The 13,170-nt window shown below is 41.8% G+C and overlaps 1 long non-coding RNA gene across 1 annotated transcript; it reads left to right on the top strand.

Annotated features, from left to right (window-relative positions):
- Window positions 1-1,885: 1,885 nt before the first annotated feature.
- LOC115649509 lies at window positions 1,886-11,178 on the top strand. Its single transcript, XR_003999840.1, has 3 exons — window positions 1,886-2,009; window positions 7,299-7,301; window positions 11,168-11,178. It is a non-coding gene; the product is annotated as an uncharacterized LOC115649509 (long non-coding RNA).
- Window positions 11,179-13,170: the final 1,992 nt, after the last annotated feature.

Below are 13,170 nucleotides of genomic sequence, written 5' to 3'. Positions count from 1 at the left end.
GGTCCCTGGGGGGCACTCGGGCAAATGGTCATGTCAAGGGAATGAGAAAAGCAGGTTGGGAGCAGGGAAGGATATGGCAGAGTTCTGCTGCACTAATTCTCCAGTAGCATAGGGTCCCACAGGGAGCCTGTGCAGGAGTGTAGCTTAAAGCAGTCTGGCAACTACTCTAAGTTGCATCAGGGCTGTGGCCAGCACAGAGAAATCCTGAGAATCGGAGACCTGTAACACTTCACTCCATCTCCTGCACCGGGCAGGATTCTAATGTAGAGGAGAATCCTAGCCTTTATTCTCTTCAGTATGTAGGTTAGAATAGATTTTTTTTTCTATTTTAGAAATCTCATAGGACTACATTTTTGCTAGGTAAATACTAGTCAGAGTGAACACGAAGATTTGTAGCAGCACGTAGCGCATTTACTTTGTGTCTACTGAAGCCTCTGGGGATCTGAATGAGTGAGGCAAGGCCACATTTCTTTAAATCCAGCAATCTTTTACATGTCTAGAGCTCTAGCTACTGAAGTGCCTCTCTTCCCTAGGGCTAGCTACTGGCAGCACAACTATAAAAACAATGTAACATTTCACTCCCTTTTATTCTTGCTCTAGCCCCGCCCACATGCAAACCAGCTGGGTGGGAGAGGAAATCCATAACGCTCCTTTTATTGCAGCTAAAAAACAGGATTAGAAAATAGCTTGTATAACTTTCTGCCCCTTTGTGACCTGTAATCCATGCTAAATCCTCTCAAATACAGATGTTTCTTATAAAAGAGACAAATAAAATGCAAATGTTCATATATTAACTCCTGTTTTGGTAAGGGTTATTAAATATGCAGCTCTTTTCTAGGCAAATTACAGTGTGTGAAGGAGCTGACTCAAAATTACAGCTGCTCTGTACACTTGGGGTATGTCTACACTGAAATTAGACATCCACCGCTGGCCAATGCCAGCTGACTTGAGCACACGGGACTCAGGCTAAGGGGCTAGTTAATTGTGGTGTACATGTTTGGGCTCGGGCTGGAGCCCAGGCTCTAGGATCCTGCAAGAGGGATCCCAGAGCTTGGGCTGTAGAATGAGTCCAAACGTTTACACCACAATTAAACAGCCCCTTAGCCTGAGCCCCATGAACCTGAGTCATCTGGCATGCAGTGTAGACATACCCTTGCATTTCCATGGGAATTCACACAATGACAAGTATTATGAAGCCTGCATTAATGGGCAAAAATAATTTAATTCCCACCCCCTCCTCAATAACTCCCTTTCAGGAAAAAAATCAGACTAAGACCTCCCATTAAGAGTCGATGAATGCATCTATGGACTGTACCAAATAAAAAATCCAGCATGATTTAGAGACTTTCTTGGTAGTATTTGTTGTAGTGTAGGTGAAAGCCTAGCTTAATAAAATTATGACATATGGGAAAAATGGTATCTGTAAATGAGAAACGTTTTGGAGTCAAATGGCAACACTTTATTTAAAGTAGTCTGGGCCAAACTGAAAGTGACTAAAGGGTAATTTCAGAGCTTCATGAACTTTTGACTGTCTTCAATTTACTTCATAAGGAGTCATGACATTTAAAGATAAAAAAGACCTGCTTAATAATTCTTTCCTACTAACTGTGCTTCCTTTTTTGTTTTAGAAAATACAAGATCTCTGTGTAACTATTATTACAATCGATACACATAAGCTACTTGACCTGGCATAAACATGAATATTGTAATTAGAGCTGTCTGGAAAAAAATAATTGTGCAAAATGCCATTGACAATAAAATAAAATCATCATCAACATTTTCCAAGGATTTTTTAAAAATAAATTTGTTGAAGAACCAAATATACCTCTACCTCAATTTAACATGACCCGATATAACACGAATTCAAATATAATGCAGTAAAGCAGTGCTCCGGGGGGTGGGGCTGCGCTCTCTGGTGGATCAAAGCAAGTTCAATATAACGCAGTTTTACCTATAAGGCGGTAAGATTTTTGACTCCCTAGGACAGCGTTATATCAAGGTAGAGGTGTGTTGAAATTTTTTGGCTCTAAAGTGTCTGGTTTTCTGCCAAAGGTTTGGTTATGGTTGTTTTGTTTTTTCAGTGAAAAGTGAAAGTTTTGCGCCAAAAGCAGACATTTTTCACACAATTTTTTTTTTGAAAACCGAATTTTCTATAGAAAAAGGCTGCAATGGAAAGTTTCAGCCAACCCTAATTGTAATATATGTATATATTGGGGCAAGTAGCTTGTATGTATGGCTCTCTTGTTGTCTTCTCTTAAATGTTTATTTCTCCAACAGTTGCTTTTGTTGGTTAGTTTAGCCTCCTATGGATGAAAGGCTTGTAGAATTTTTTTTCTCTTTTAATGGTGTGTTTTCCTAAAAGAAGACTCTCATTAAAACTGTCATTTAAAATGAGTCATTAATTGCTGTCCGCTCCCTATTAAACATGAGGGACCTATACCATTAATTTTATGGCTTCTAATTCCCCGCATTGTCAAATGCCTAAGTAGAAATGGGATAGGACTATGGATTAGAAAACATATGGATTTATTTACAATAGGTAACTTCTTTATTAAAATATCTTAACACAGTCATTACAGAGACTTCTTTCCCAAGCCCCTGCTGTCGCTTACTCAGCTCTGCTCAGGAAAACCATCCACATCTGCTTTTCACATATGCACTCCAGCTCCAACCTTCCCATTCCCCGCTCAGGCCTCCATCTCAACAGTATGTCTCCCTCCTCCCTAGCCTCATATACAAACACACATTGGGGATATAGCATTACAAGGATTACTTTAGGTTCAAGTCATTGATTGGCCTGTTTTGAGAATATGACTACAGTGGTCATGTTCTAGCATGTATGCCACACATTCTGTCCTCAGCAATAGACTTTGTGGATCACAAATATTATTCAGGAGTCACGACTTTCTGTGACAACTTCACACCTCCAGAGCAAAGGAGATTGCTGGATAAGAATGCAACATGGTAAGAATAATGAGAGCTGGAAACAGATTTTTCAGTGGCCACCCCATGAATAAGAGATCAGGAGAATTCACAGTCTATTTCTTTGCTAAAAGAACACAAAACAGAATCCCATCTCACCCTCATAAAAATCAAACTAGTAACTAATGCCAAGAACCCCACTTTGCTTCTGGCTAGAGAGAGCACTTGCAAGGAACTACCTGCTTCTCTTTTCTTGTAAGATGGCCAGATACAATCTTGAGAAATACGGTAAAAAAGAGGCACTGCTTTTTATATTAGCAGAAAAAATACAATTCTAACAAAGGATTTTTGAAACTGCTTCCATAGCAACCGATGTTTCTTTTATAAAATGAATCTTTAAGAACTCATCATTGCTATACAAAGGGCTACAAGCCACAGTGTGCATTCTAATGAATTGTGTTTATATTACTCACAAAACACTGCAGTAAAAGAACATTGAAGGTACAAAACCAAGTACCCAAAGTTAGACGATGACAGAATTTCTTTGTCCCAGTCCCATTTTCCTCACCTAGCCATTCCCAGTCTCTTTGCCAGGTAGTCCTAATCTCCCCATATGGACACTCAGTCTGCATCTCCCCCAGGATTCTTGCCCCAAGCTCCTTGTCCAGCCAGTCCCAGTCTTTCCCCTCTTTTGTCTGGGATCATCCTCAAATCTCGGTTGTGCCCCTGCTTCCATTCCCCACTGTGTCTCTCTTCTGCCCTTGTCCCAATCTCCTCTTTGAGCCTTCCTAGCCACCCCTCTTCCACTGCCCACATCCTAATCTAATTAAAATCTTTCCCATCCTCCTCTATTCCAAGTTCCAATCTTCCCACGAGGCTTCTCATTCCATTCTCTTTATCCAGCCACTCCCAGTCTTCCTCTCTCCCCCTCTAGCCCTTTCTTCAGTCCCAGTCTTCTCTCTTCTCCCACTGGCTTCTAGTCCCTCTCCCCACACTCCTTCCCCCTAGGTCCCAGTCCCAGGCTCCTTTCTAACCCGTCCCAGTCTTCTCTCACCACCTCCCAGTTCCAGTTTTCCCTCCCCCAAACTCCCAGTCCCACTCTACTTTCTCCCCACCTATGCCTGGTTCTTGTCCTCTCAGTATTTCAGTCAGGCTGTTCCTCTTGCTCTACACTGCCAGGGTGCCAGCAAAGGGACATTAAGAGCACAAGAGAAAGAGTTTTCCTCCTTTCAGTTCTATGTCTGGCTCATGCAGGCCCAGCAACCATGAGCAACAGCTGCTGGGAAAAACATGCTCAGCTCTTGCTGCTACCCTGGGCTGGAGTGTGATGAGTGCAGATGGAAGCATCAGAATTCAACTGGCTAACCTCTGACATGTCTCTACTGAGCATGTGAGAACTGAGTTTTTTTCACTGGCGTATAACTTGGCCAAATGTGGGTTTGTTTTCACTGGTAGTGATGGCCAAAGGCTCATTCCTGACAGCAGGAAACCCTCCCATGCCAAATTTCAAGTTGCTGTTGTAAAGTATGAAGGGTTATATTTTCTCAACTAAAAGTCTGTAAGAATTTTTTTAACATGGGCAAAACAACTTTTCCCTTAATCTTATTCTTTGAAACAGTGGAATCATTTTTGCTGGAAATTTGAAAAAAAAAAATCAGCCTGAGGCAGACACCTGGCATAGAAAATTTCAGCCCAAATGGGCTAAAGTTTGGTAAAGTTATAAGTAACTGAAATAAAGGTCTTGTAATGGGAAGTTCCAGACATCTTTAAATATAGGCAATAAATTTGACCAAATCTATCTACCTATAGATGGGGGGGTGGAGGGTGGGATAGGGCCACTGAGGGATCTAGGGCAAAAATTGGTCCTGCTGGTGAAGGCAGGGGGCTGGACTCAATGACCTTTCAAGGTCCCTTCCAGTTCTAGGAGATTGGTATATCTCCAATTATTACCTCTATCTATCATCTAATCATTTTAAGGCATTGATGTTGTGAGCAGTTATGATTGTGCAGAGAGAAGAGGTGGTGAGTTTGCCTCTCTAGAAATATGCAAATTTCTAACTGCAGCCTCACCACTTATTTTGGATAGCAGCTGCCATTGTTGAGAAGGAAGATTTCAAAATAGTATAGCTAGCTGTCAGAAATCAAACAAGTAAAAAAAGCTATGGTAGGCACATAAATCTAGCTATAGTCAGCTCTCCTACCCCAATCTGGTCTGGTGTGAGCCACAATGTTTGTGATGTTTGCGTTTTTCTACAGGGCTTTTGGGACATTTCCCTTTTATAAATTATTGCTACAACATATCATGCAGAGTTGAGACCTCAAATACTTGGCAAAAATGGCAAAACTTAAGAGCATTGACTAGGGATCAAACTCAACATTAGGTATTAATAGCATGTGTCTTTGCTTGCTCTGCAGTTGTGATGAAATACGTAGAATTAATACTAATGAATTATTTCAGAATAAATGTTATTTAGCTAAATCACAGTAAAGCTTTGTAGCACACACAGGTAAGACCCATAAACTGTCAACAGTAGCAATGTCTGAAAATATCGACTGAGAATTAGAGTTAGCACCTAACACAGACCAGATGTTAGCCCACAAGATCATTGGACACATTAACATCAATGGGCTTCTGAATGCAGCAGTAACCATTTTTCGTTAACAACCAAGTGAATTATCACTGAGCTGTACTTATGGTGCTAACTGATACTTCCATGTTGGGCCTTCTTCGTAGGGGGTTAAAGCAGGATGTAGGATACAACAGATTTCCAAAGGAAATTAATTAATTCAAGCCATTTACAGTTTGTTGACTAGAATAGGTTTACAATGCGGTCACTCAGCTTAGATAAAAGTGTATGTAGCTTTGGCTGATCCCTGGGTTTAGGAGAGGAATGAAAAAAAAAGAATTAAAGAGCATCTATTGCCAACTTTAAAAAAAAAAGATTTTTCTTTTCTCCCCACTGCAAGTAAATGTATTGTTCTCCTAAAGATCTGATGCACATGTAGCTGATGATTACCAAGTTTTACAACAGCTTTTTCAAATCTTCCTTGGGAGCACTTGGATTTAGATATATCAAATTGCAATGTAAGGCAATGAGTTCTTGTATTATTCCACAAAGTACTGAAATACTAGAATCTTTGAGTTCTGCAACCCATATGTGACTCCTTGAGTGGCCTCTGTGAACTCCTCATATCATATAAAAAGACCCTCATCTGATGCTGTGGGCTGATGGTAGGAGGATGCGTTGACAATAATAACAATCATGCCCTCACATGGCTTCAGTCAGTCTGGGATAGTGGGCCAGAACTCTGCAGGCTGGCAATGCCTTTTTTTCCCATTATTTTAGAGATATATTTAAGGAAAGATTTTTGAAGGCTGAAAAGGCAGTTAAGTGCCTGACTCCCTTTGGGTGTTTGGCATCTAACTGTCATTTGTGCCTTTGAAAATTCCCTTCTAAAATGGCAGCTACATATAAAAGCGAGGAGGTGGAAACTGCACCATTTTGCTCCAATGGAGACCAGGGAACGGGAGGCAGTATTTGCTCTATTACTCTCCCCAGCGGAGAGCAGTTCTAGCAAGTGATAAGGACTCTATAGGAGTCCACTGCCTAGTGCAGAGGTTTCCAAACCCTTTCTTATTGCGTACTCCCTTTCAGATTTATCAACTGCCCGTGTGTACCCTCTTCCAAATCTACGAGCTGCCCGCGTACCCCCTTCCAGATCTACCAACTGTCCACATACCCCCTTCCAGATCTACCAACTGTCCATGTGTACCCCCTTCCAGATCTACCAACTGTCCATGTGTACTCCCTTCCAGATCTACCAACTGCCTGCATACCCCCTTCCAGATCCACCAACCATACCTGTACCCCCTTCCAGATCTACCAACTACCACATACCCCCTTCCAGATCTACCAACCATCCATAAAAGCAGCAAAGAATCCTGTGGCACCTTATAGACTAACAGATGTTTTGGAGCATGAGCTTTCGTGGGTGAATACCCACTTCCTCAGATGCATGCATCTGAGGAAGTGGGTATTCACTCACGAAAGCTCATGCTCCAAAACGTCTGTTAGTCTATAAGGTGCCACAGGATTCTTTGCTGCTTTTACAGATCCAGACTAACACGGCTACCCTCTGATACTTGACAACCATCCATGTACACCCTTCCAGATCAACCTATTGCCCACATACCCCCTTCTGGATCTACCAACTGTCCACATACCCCTCTCTTTCTCATCATTGATACTTGTGTGTTCTTCTGAACACTATCTGTCTTTAGCCATCTGTCCATGTTTCACTGTTATGCACAGATATAGTGTGACATACACAACAGAAAAAAACCACACACCTGACTGAGTTCTGAGCTCAGTTAGACTGTACAGTTGCTGGGCAACTGAACCCGCGTTGTACAGTGGTTGGAGGTGAGGGCTGTGTATGTCAGTGTCTCTGCATATCTGTACTCTCATTGGTACATCTTGAAGTAAATTATCTACTGTATTTTATATAACAAATTCCCATGGAGCTGTAAAGCTTTGTCTCAGTAGCCTATTACAAAAATGCAATAAATAAAATAATGAATAAATAAAATCCATCATTACACAATTTCTCCTGCATATCCCCCAGAGATGTCTCGCGTACCCCCAGTGGTATGCGTACCATAGTTTGGGAACCTCTGACTGCGTGTATCTCACAGCATCTTGGCCATTTTCCTTCCTAGGCCAGTCACTTTTAGGGCATCATTTATTATTATTTGTATTAGTGTAGCACCTAGGAGCATCCAGCTTGGTCCAGGGCCCCATTGTGCTAGGTGCTGTACAAAGAACAAAAACACAGTCCCTGAGCAGGGGATGTAGAAGCTTATGGGTAGGATTCTCTGTTCCCTTCCCATCCAGGCTATAAGGGCATTTGGATCTATGTTCATACTAATAGATCCTCTGGTCCCACCCCTGTTCATCCTCACCTAATCCCCAAACATGTCCCACCCCATACTGGCTGACTTCTATCTGTCTGTGGGTTTTATACTGCTTTCCATCGCCATAGCATCTGTGCACCTTCCACATAAAAACACTAGCAATAGCAAAATCACTACTGGTTTTCATGGAATCTCTGGCACATTTCTTATTTTTGAGGAGGGGTGTCAAAACTGTTTTGGGTATAGGTTTAGTGTGGGATTGGAGCTGGTAGGGGTTTGGGAGTAAAAGGGTTGTCACATTGTGAGCGTCACTTATAGAGGAAAGAATCTCTCAAAGAGGCAGGCCTGGCAATGTTTCCTTGAGACGGTCATCTTAGATTCATAGAATCATAGAATATCAGGGTTGGAAGGGACCTCAGGAGGTCATCTAGTCCAACCACCTGCTCAAAGCAGGACTAATCCCCAACTAAATCATCCCAGCCAGCGCTGTGTCAAGCCTGACCTTAAAAATCTCTTAGGAATGAGATTCCACCACCTCCCTAGGTAACCTATTCCAGTGCTTCACCACCCTCCTAGTGAAAAAGTTTTGCCTAATATCCAACGTAAACCTTCCCTACTGCATCTTGACACCAATAATCCTTGTTTTGTCATCTGGTACCACTGAGAACAGTCTAGGTCTATCTTCTTTGAAATACTTTCTTAGGTAGTTGAAAGCAGCTGTTAAATCCCCCTTCATTCTTCTCTTCTACAGACTGAACAATCCCAGTTCCCTTAGCCTCTCCACATAAGTCATGTGCTCCAGCCCCCTAATCATTTTTGTTGCCCTCTGCTGGACTCTTTCCAATTTTTCCACATACTTCTCGTAGTGTGGGGCCCAAAACTGGACAGAGTAGTCCAGATGAGGCCTCATCAATGTTGAGTAGAGGGGAATGATCACATCCCTTGGTCTGCTGGCAATGCCCCTACTTATACAGCCCAAAATGTTGTTAGCTTTCTTGGCAACAAGGGCACACTCTTGACTCATATCCAGCTTCTCATCCACTATAACCCCTAGGTCCTTTTCTGCAGAACTGCTGCCTAGCCACTTGGTCCCTAGTCTTCCTTCCTAACTGCAGGACTCTGCACTTGTCCTTGTTGAATCTCATCAGACTTCTTTTGGTCCAATCCTCTAATTTGTCTGGGTCCCTCTGTATCCTATCCCTGCCCTCTAGTGTATCTGCCACTCCTCCCAGTTTAGTGTCATCTGCAAACTTGCTGAGGGTGCAGTCCACGCCATCCTCCAGCTCATTAATGAAGGTATTGAACAAAACCGGCCCCAGGACCAACCCTTGGGGCACTCCGCTTGATACTGACTGCCAACTGGACATGGAGCCATTGATCACTATCCGTTGAGCCCAACGACCTAGCCAGCTTTCTATCCATTCATCCAGCCCATACTTCTTTAACTTGCCTGCAAGAATACTGTGGGAGACTGTATCAAAAGCTTTGCTAAAGTCAGGGAATAACACGTCCACTGCTTTCCCCTCATCCACAGAGCCAGTTATCTCCTCATAGAAGGCAATTAGGTTAGTCAGGCATGACTTGCCCTTGGTGAATCTGTGCTGACTGTTCCTGATCACTTTCCTCTCCTCTAAGTGCTTCAGAATTGATTCCTTGAGGACCTGCTCCATGATTTTTCCAGGGTCTGAGGTGAGGCTGACTGGCCTGTAGTTTCCCGGATCCTCCTTCTTCCCTTTTTTAAAGATGGGCACTACATTAGCCTTTTTCCAGCTATCCAGGACCTTCCCGGATTACCATGAGTTTTCACAGATAATGGCCAATGGCTCTGCAATCACATCTGCTAACTCCTTTTGCACTCTCAGATGCAGCGCATCCAGCTCCATGGACTTGTGCTTGTCCAGCTTTTCTAAATAGTCTTGAACCGCTTCTTTCTCCACAGAGGTCTGGTCACCTCCACCCCATGCTGTGCTGCCCAGTTCAGTAATTTGGGAGCTGACCTTGTTCGTGAAGACAAAGGCAAAAAAAGCATTGAGTACATTAGTTTTTTCCACATCCTCTGACACTAAGTTGCCTCCCTCATTCAGTAGGGGACCCACACTTTCCTTGACTTTCTTCTTGTTGCTAAAGTACCTGAAGAAACCCTTGGTATTACTCTTAACATCTCTTGCTAGCTGCAACTCCAGGTGTGATTAGGCCTTCCTGATTTCACTCCTGCATGCCTGTGGAATATTTTATACTCCTCCCTGGTCATTTGTCCAATCCAGCCAAGGATTTCACTGTTAAGCCAAGCTGGTTGCCTGCCATATTTATTATTCTTTCTATATATCAGAATGGTTTGTTCCTGAAACCTCACCTGATCTCCTCAGGAAGATTGTTGTATAGCCAGATTCCCCTTGACAGGGAATACTTGGTCCCAGGTCTCACATATTTCATCCTTGGCTTTGAGATGTACATTGTCCCAGGGGAGCACAGCATTTGCTGATGGAGGCATTTGAATTCTATCTATAAAAAGTGCCAACCCTACCCAGGACAACCAACACAGCTGCACCTTAGGGACTAAGTGGTACAGGGAGCTTTGAATTGGTCGTTGCCCGGGGATGAATCTGACCCAGAAAGTCTCCTTCAGGTCACATTTTCTATGTGCCTGATAAAAGGAGAAGAAAAAGGAAAGTATCTCCTTTTTGTTCACTGTTCTGCTCCTTTAATACATTTCTCAGAGATGAAAGTAGATGAGTAAATGATGTTTCTGAATGACTGTCCACAGAAGCTACTGCTTTTTTTTTCAATAGTTGCAACCTTTTTCCCTGTTAAAAATCTAGTAGAAAAGGACCAGAGATGTATCTCTGCAATCAGTACATAAGGAAAAGACACAAAATAGAAATCTAACTGTATTTAAACTAATTTCCAAGCACTGTACTGTAGCAGAGCTCTTGATGTGCCAAGAAAATGGCAGAATACAGTTTATCTTCTGCTTTATAGCGCAGAAGTGAAGCAGTGCTTCAGAATCCATTCTTTTCCACTTTGAGTTTTAGAAGTGTGGGTGTTTTTTTTCCTTTCATTTTTTTCTTTCACTTTTTTAGTACAAAGAAAGAATATTGTCTTGTGGTTGGAGTGGAGCAATGAGATCCTGGACTCCTGGGGTCTGTACTTGAGTCAGTTGTTGACTTGCTCTGGGATCTTGACCAAGTCACTTAACTTCTCTTTGCCTTTTAAGCAGTTTTAAAGTGGCTACAATAGTACTTAACTACACAGGAGGTGACTGGCGTGTTAATTAATTGATTTTTATAGAGTGGTTTAAGTTTCATAAAAAAATGTGGTGTAGATGCAAAGTATAATTATAATCAATAAGAATGTGACAAATGCACTTTAATACACTATTAGGTATTAAATTTCACTGACTACCCAGGTATTTAGACACTTCACAGACTAGCATGAAATAGCCGTAACTTATTGGAAACTGTGTGTTGGAGGTTATAGGATCCATCGATCCTGAACTGGTATAAACTGGCATAGCTCCATTCACAGCTGATGCCACAAATACTGTTCTTTTCCTGCTTACAAAAGCCAGAAGCAGCAGCATATGCAATGAAAAGATTCTAAATCTGGGCCAGCAACATGAACTGTGCCATCTGCCTTTGGCCTAAAGTCTATACTCAGCTATGTTGTGATCTCTCAAAACACCAATAAAGTGATTTTGGTTAGTTGTCTACTTGTTTAGAGCCCAATCCAAATCCCACTGAAGCCAATGGGAGTCCTCTCATTGATCAGGTGCTGAGAGCTAGAGTCAGCTATAGCATTTTGTTCTCATTTTCATGATAGTACTATTAGCTATGTGAAGCTTTGAATTTAGAAAGTTAGAGAAATTTAGAGCCCATGAACTGTAAATAGGCAAAGCAATATTGACAAATCTTCTCTTAAACACAAAATATGAACCAGTCACACCTGTTATGCTGCAGTTGCTGTTTAACCTTTACAACCTAGTCAAATGTGCATTATAGTCTATAAAATAATAGGCTGAAACATGTTGCCCCCCCCCAACCAAGAACAAAATTGAGTCATAATCATTCAACAGACAGAACTATTTTTCAATAATTAGTAACACAGGGCAAAAAATGTTTTTTATTTCATCCAACACATGTGTAACTTAAATATATGCCAAATCTCCAATCCAATAAAATCTCAAATACAAATGAACATTGTGAATTTTTTCAGTCACAATATCATACAGTGTTAATGTGAATCAACAATATTTCACTATAACAGCTCACATTCACCATGTGCATTCAATATAACAAAAGCAAAAATATAAAGACATTCCTTCTTTACCATGCTGCAGAGGGTCATGCCTTCTAATTTGTTTTGTATGTTGCACATACATTACTTCTAATTTCTTTCTCCTTTTCTATTCCTCTTACAATAGCTAAGAAAAGAAACAACTCCATATAGGAACCACTCTGAGGTCTTACCTACAATGATATTTCTTTAGGCACGATATATGGTTTAGATAGTTTTCTCAAAAATTCTTTCTTAGGACAATAAGCTGTATATCTTTCGCTGAGTACCTTGTCTTTTCTTTCTTTTACTAGACCCAAGTCCTTCTCCTGTTAAATCCAATGGCAAAAAGGAGGTTCAGGTTCCAAATTTCTTATGCAAGCCCTCAAAGGAAAGACCTCAGAATCTGGCAATTTCAATTTAGAGTTTGATCCTATTGCTACTGATGTCAGTGGCAAAACTCCTGTTGAGTTCAATGGTGCAAGAATTGTTAAAGAGGCTAGGACACAGCACTCAGATAGAGAAAGGGTCTGATACTCAATTACTCTAAGGGCTGGTCTACACTACGGGGGAAAATCGATCTTAGATACACAACTTCAGCTACATGAATAATGTAGCTGAAGTCGAAGTATCTAAGATCAAATTACTCACCGTCCTCACGGTATGGGATCGATGTCCATGGCTCCCCCTGTCGATTCCGCAACTCCATTTGGGTTGGTGGAGTTACGGAATCAATATAAGCACGTTCGGGGATCGATATATCACGTCTAGATGAGACGCAATATATCGATCGCCAAGCAATCAATTGCTACCCGCCGATACGGCAGGTAGTGAAGACGTACCCAGAGTCCTCTTTTTATACACACTCTTTAAGGCCTCTTCAACAGTGTTGAAAAGCCTTAATGTAAATGAGAATCAGGCCCATACGGTTAGTTTGGATAGGATAGTTTTCTATACAGCATTGCCAAGGAACCGTAGTCCTGATCTGTCACATCTCTGTCATTCCAAACCATGGTTGGGCTTGAGCACAGACTGCCACTATTAATCTGGATAGGTTAGGA

Source organism: Gopherus evgoodei, chromosome 3, assembly GCF_007399415.2.
Source record: "Gopherus evgoodei ecotype Sinaloan lineage chromosome 3, rGopEvg1_v1.p, whole genome shotgun sequence".
Taxonomy (NCBI): Eukaryota; Metazoa; Chordata; order Testudines; family Testudinidae; genus Gopherus; species Gopherus evgoodei.
This window is presented reverse-complemented; position numbering and strand designations above follow the sequence as displayed.